Genomic DNA, 6493 nt, shown 5'->3' with positions numbered 1-6493 from the left:
CCTGCCCAGGGAGGGGCTGCCGCAGCCATGCCCGCCTGAGCCTCCAGGCTTCTCCCAGGCCCTCCCTGAGGTCTCAGGCTGCAGATGCCCCAGCTGGGCGCTGAAGTCCTAGCCCCAAAAGAGGACCGGCGCCCAGAATGGAGGAGGTGGGAAGCTGGAAACGCTCCTGGCTGCAGTTCAGGGGCTCCTGGAAACGCCCCCTCGTTGGTTTGTTTATTTATTTATTGGATCTGTATCCCGCCTTTCTCCCCGAAGGGCACCCAAGGCGGCTACCAATCAAGTTAAAAAATACAAGGCAGACCAACATTAAAACAGTTAAAAACAATTAAAACAGGAGAAAATACGTGGCCGCAGGCTGAAAGCAGGCAGTAAAAGACATCAGTTGAAAATTCACATCAACAGCCCTTATAGTGCCTGGAAGGCTTTCCGGAATAAAGCAGTGCATCCCAGCCAATGCACTGGGGGCCTGGACAGGGAGGGGGGACCCCACCCCGCCAGCCCCCCTCTGGATCTGCTGGAGCTGGTGGGCAACTGCCAGAAGACCCCGAGGTGGGCGGGACGAGGCGAAGCGCAGAGGTGCCCAGCGGGCCGCAGGCTGATGGCGGAGCCAGAGAAAGGGAAGGAACCAGAACAATAATAATAATAATAATAAATAGAGCTTGCGACAGTAGTTATAACAGCAAACCAGGGTCAAAACCAGGTCCTTGGGAAGGCCAACAACACGCACCTGACTGTCCAGAAATCTCCTGCTCCTACTCGGAGTGAGGAGCCTGGCTGGGGACGGCGAGAGTCCTGCGACCGCAGGATGGGACCCCAGGCCGGCCAGGCCAGGCCGCGAGGAAGCGCCCAGCCCCCCCCCAAGAGCCCAGAGAGTGCCCCGCAGCTCCGGCGCCTCCTCCTGCCCCCGCCCCCATCGGAGGAGACAGGTGAGCGCGCCCTCCCCGCCCGGGCCATCTGCCGCCTGGCAGCCACCGGAGCCGGACAAAGGCGGCGGCTGGGGCTAATTGCGGGTTTCGGGTGCCCTCCGTCTGCTCGCCCGCAGTTGGGAAAGGCCCTGCCTCGGCGGGCTCAGGGACGCCTCTCGGAGGGGCGCACAAGGCGACGTCCCGCAGCTGGACCGGAATCCTGCTGGAGAGACCCGGGCAGCCCCCCAGGGACGGGCCAGAGCTGCCGTCCAGCCTCTTCCCCTCGCAGAGGGCGCAGAATCCAGGGGGTGGTCGCGGGAGAGCGAGGGAGGAGCCCAGCGGGCGCTGTCAGGAGCCGGCAGGGTGCCCGGGGGGCTGCGCAGAGGCAGCGGAGGATCGCGCGCCGGGCGGCCACCCTCCCCCAGCGCCCCTTACCTGCCCGCCCCTCCTCCCCCCGCCTGGCGATGCGGAGCGGCAGACCCACATCCGTGGCGGAGGCGCCCACAGCCCCGACGGCATCACCGAGGGTGGGCAGCGGCAGGGAGGCGGCGCGTGTGCCCGCAGCTTCCCCGCTCTTGCGCCGGGACCTGCCCCGAGAAGGCCTCCCAGGAGCGAGCCGGTCCGGGAAGAGCCGCTGCAGTGAGGGCAGCGGGGGGGGGCGGCCTGCCCGCCCCCTGCAGCCCCCGCACTTTCATCCGGGGGTGGGCGCTGCTCAAGCGTCGGAGGCTGGAGAAAGGCGAGGGGGCGCGCGCGCGGGAAGGACCCCCCTCTCTGGGCAGGCAGCGGAACGCAGCGCCACTGGAGGGTGGGTGTCCGGCGAGGGCGGGTAGCCTTCTCCAAGCCCCCCCAGCGCGGACGGAAAGAGGAGGGGGCGCGTGGGGGGAGAGGCGGACGAGGCTCCTCTAACACCCCACGTTGGAGGCCAGCGGAGCAGCAGGACCCCCCTTCAGACGTTCGCGGGACGTCCCGCCCCCCCTTCAGCAGCACCCCCCGTGCCTGAGCAGCGGACGGAGGTGGGGTCGGCAGGAGGCTTCCCTGCTGCTGGGCTGCATCCACGCGAAGTAAGTGCCGGCGCAGCCCCCCAGGCGCTGCACGTGTGAACTGGCCACCAGCGCCCAGGAGGGAGCCTCTCCCCTCCCAAATCGGGGAGACGAAACAGGCCCCCCTTTCCGCCCCAAACACCCCCAATCGGAAGCCCCTTCCAAGGCGAAAGCCCAGGGACCCACCACCCCAAGGAATGAGGCGCGCCCCCCTTCTCTCTCCCACTGATGACCCAAGCGGTCCTTTGGCTTCCTGCCCTCCTTCTCCAAGTGCCACCCTGCCTGCCACCGAGAGTGCAATCCTATGCTTGTCTACTCAGAAGTCAGTCCCATTAGAGTCTGAGGCTTACTCTCAGGAAAGCATGGCTAGGACTGCAACCTGCCCAACTCAGCAGTCCCCACTCCACAGGAATGAAGCTGTCAGCAGTGGGGGAGGGGCTGGGGCGGCCCAGCGCCACCTCCCCCACACGCACTGCTCAAGGGGTGCCCAGAGGGAAGCACTGGCTTGGGGGGGGCCAGGGGCCTCTCTGTCCTGGGAGGCTGCTCAGGCCACATGGACACAGAATGGCCAGTTCCGCCCAGCAGTGCTCAGGAGGAGCTGGTGCCAGCCAGGCAGTGCTTTTCCAGTGCTCAAAACGCTGTTTCCAGCACTTCCAGTGTTCATGTGCACACCCCCTCCCATGCCAGCCTGCCCAAGCACCAGGCCAGCCGGTCCAGCCATCTGCACCGCCCAATCTGGGCTCAGGGTCCAATCCTAGCAAACTTTTCAGCGCTGGTGCAGCGGCAGTACAGTTCCTAGACAAGGGAATAAATTTCCTTACCTTGTGGAGGCCTCCGTAACACCCTCCCACACAGGATGCAGGGCACACCCCATTGGTGTGGCTACACCAGGGCTGGAAAGCGGGGTGGGGCCTCAGTCCCCAGATTCCAGGGCCTGCCCCGGGTTCTGAGCACTCCTTTTCTCTCCTCCACTCAGTGCTCGGGTCTGCGCCCAGCCCGGCTTGCTCCCTCTGGCCAGCAAACACCACAAGCCCAGGTGAATCCTGCAGGTTCTCTTATGCATTTCAGGGTGCAGAAGCAGGCATGGGGGGCCAGCAGGCCATGCTAGACCCACAGCAAGCTCCAGCCTGCTTCTCCCCAGACCAATGGTTCTTGCCCCAGATTTAGCAGGCTGGCCTGATGGCAGCTACTTTCCAAGGAGTCTTGTTCCAAGAGCGGCCAAGTTGCCCAGCACTGCCTCCTGCCCCTGTCAACAACTGGGCGAAAGACCCACCGGCCCTGTGCAAGGCTCACTCCTCTAGCCTCCCACAGCAAGTCCTCCCTCTGTGGTCTGGGTCTCTGGAAGCCCCTGCTTTGAAGCCAGGGCTCCCCCCCATTACGAAACCAGGCCACTGACTGAAGGGCGTTTTCTGCTTCCTTCCACTGTGGGGGCCGCACACAACCTTCTGTGCACTGCTGTCTCCAACCGTTTTTCAGCTGACAGTTTCTCATTTCCCTGCTCTCCATTTTAGGGCCTTTTTTACTAGCTCCCTCCTCTCTGGTTTTCTTTTTTCCTGGTATGATCCGTCCCCTGAGGATGCTGAAGGTAATTATATTGTGGTCAGTTTACTTAGTGGGTCTGTTTGAATTACTGTGCAAGTCTCAAGTCCCAGGCAGTTCGGAAACCAAAGGTGAAAGGGAGGCACTTGCCCCCCTGCTCGAGTTGATCAATCATGGATGCGCCATTCTCAGGCGCATGAACAGGCACCCTTACTGGGGGGGGGGGAGGGAGACGTTCAGTGCCAGCCACCCTTACACAGAAGGGCCACCAGCCTCGCCAAAGAGGCTTTGAAACACACCATCATACTGGAGAGAACAGAACTGGTCAAAGCCTTGGTGGGCTGAGCTGAGCTGCTCCAAGATTTGTGAGAAGGCAGCTTCAGAGGCGCTGAATTTTACACTGTGAACCTCTTGGGGCAGTGACCTGCCCTCTTAAATGCTGGGAAGCGCCATACCCATAGGTGGCGCTATATAAATAGCAAAGAATCACAGATGTGGTAGGTGGGGAGGGAGGGGTTCAGCAGCACCCCCACTGGGCCTGTCATCCTTGGATCCAGAGTGGCTTGAGCCTGCCCGCCATTTCTCTTCCTCCCCCACTGAGCCGGCTTCCTTGGTGAGTCCCCTGCGCCCACGTGGGCCCTTGTGGCGATGCTCTTGTCCTCCGGATGGAGCCTCACCTTGACCCCTATCGGTCATTGTCGCGCATGTTCTTTTCAGTTCAATCCCTGCCAGCATCTCCAGTTAAGGGGATCTTGGACAGCAAAGCTCAGGAGTTTCCACTAAGGCCCTGGAGAGCCTGCTGCCAGTTGGAGCAGCACTTCTGGGCTGACTGACCCAGTGGTCTGTCTCTGTAAGGGCAGATTCATGCGCTGGGGGCAGAGTTGGCTGCAGCTCAATGACAGAGCGTGGGCTCTGGGTGTCGAAGGCCCCACATTCAACCTCCTGTTGTCTCAGGTCGTGGGCCTGGGGAAGGCAGGGCCCACAGCCTGACTCCACACCAGCAGCATCCTGTATTTGTGAGCAAAAATCTCTAGCTGTTCTCTCTCTGTTTGGCACCTGTGGTGGCCAGAGGTTGTTTTGCAGCGTCCCGCCCCGAGTCCCGATGCCAGACTCTGGCACTTCAGAGCTGCGCTGCCCTTCACAGCAGCCAACAAAGCGGCTCACTCCCCGCGGAGAAGGGGGTCAAACACAGCAAAACAATTTTTTGGCCAGTGCTGTCATTTGCCTGCAAGGAAAAGACTCGGAAGCGGAAAACAGCAGCCCTCGCTCAGGGAGGGAGGGGGAACCGCCAGGCCTGGGCAACGCTGGAGACATCAAACGTGGAAATGCCTTCGGTGGAGAACTGCAGCCGCAGCGCTGAAGTGCTGCCGCAGCCACGTAAAGGTCTTGCTTAATTGTGCTCTGGTTGGAAACATGCTCATTAGGAGGCTTGTGGGGGGCTGGCATGATGTTGCTAAGCAATGGCGCGCAAGAGTCGCTGGAGCCCAAAGACTCGCCGCTGCTCCGGGCTCCAGGGCAGCCCATTAGAGGAGGAAAACTCGGCCGAAGTGGGAGGCTGGCTCGCGTGGCGCGGAAACAGCTGCGTGAGGGGTGGCGGTGCCATCAGGACGGGTGGCTGGGAAAGGCCAAGGCAGGACGCAGCCGTGTGTGTGTGCGTGTGCGCGCGCGTGCGCGTGCATGTGCGTGTGTGTGTGCGTGTGTGTTTGTAGACAGGGCTGGCCAAGGCTCCAGGCCCTTGGGCAGTGTGCAAAATAGATGGTGGTGCCCCAGCCTCTGCTCCTCCCACGCCCTGGAATGCAAGAAGGATGTGAGGGAGCAGAGGACAGAGGCACAGAGGAGAGGGGGAATGCCGCTCTAGCCCACCGCTCTAGCCCACCGCTCTACTCCCCGCTCCTCCAGATTTCCTGTTTTGCTCAGTGCCCCTCTTCCTCTGCCAAGCCAGGGACTCCAAAGAGGAGGAGTGGCGAGCAAGCAGGCTGAGACCGCCAGCCAGGCCAGGCCCTGAGCTCTGCCAACTGCCTCAGAGCAAGACCAGCTGCCTCCAGAATGGCAGAAGCACCCTGCTGGGCCAGGCCAAGACGGGCCCCCTTGCTCAGCAGCACTGGGTTTCCCCCTGCAGAGGATCACGGGCAGGACAGGAAGAAGGCAGCAGTCCTCTCCCGTGGCTGGTCCCCAACACCTGTTTCTGAAGGGAGCCCCTGCTGGGCCACAGGAGGATTTGCCTGGTCCAGCCTCTTCTTTCCAGCCAGCCACACACACCTCCTGGCTTCGGAGGCCAGCCACCTCCCTGCCAAGACCACTCTTGGCCTTTGCCTGCTGCAGAACTCTGGCTGCTTTCCTGAGCACAGGCTGGGTGCAGAACCTGAGGAGTGTGATGTCTTCAGCACACGCTGCTGTGCCAGCAAGGGTGGCAGGTGGGGGCTGCTGCTGCTGTTTTTAACATCACTGCGGGAGGGGTGTCAGGCGACTAGGTGAGAACAGCAGCCTCTTCTGGCAGGCTCCTCTCACCCCCCCTCCCCCATCCCGTCTCTTGCTTGCAAATTAAAACTAGCAAAGATGGAAACTGGGTTGCTGGGGTTGGGGGAGAGGAGCCCTGCACAAGCCAACAGCAAGATGTGTTGCACTCACCAGCTTGCCAGGGGTCTTCTGGTAAGCAGGATCCCACCAAAGCTCTTCCCACCAAAGGCCCCGTTTCCACTGCTTGAGCAGAGTCTCTTCGGAGCACCTGCAGAGGCTCTTATCTCTGTGCACATGATGGGAAACCCCACCTCTGTCCCAAGCTCTCTGCACATGACGCGGGACTTGGGGACAGAGAGGGAGTTGGCAGCAACTACCAAAAATTCCTGGCTAGGAAGCCAAGGCAGCATTGGTGGATTCTGCTCCCAGATTCAGACCTATGGGATCTAGGGATAGAAGGAGGGGTCCAGAGGAGAGCCAGCTCAGTTGTTCTCAGGCAAACGCAGACTCGGCAATGGGCAGCTCCAGGACCCGGCAGGATGAAAGCTTTGC

Source organism: Tiliqua scincoides, chromosome 16 (assembly GCF_035046505.1).
Source record: "Tiliqua scincoides isolate rTilSci1 chromosome 16, rTilSci1.hap2, whole genome shotgun sequence".
NCBI classification, from domain to species: Eukaryota; Metazoa; Chordata; class Lepidosauria; order Squamata; family Scincidae; genus Tiliqua; species Tiliqua scincoides.
This window is presented reverse-complemented; position numbering follows the sequence as displayed.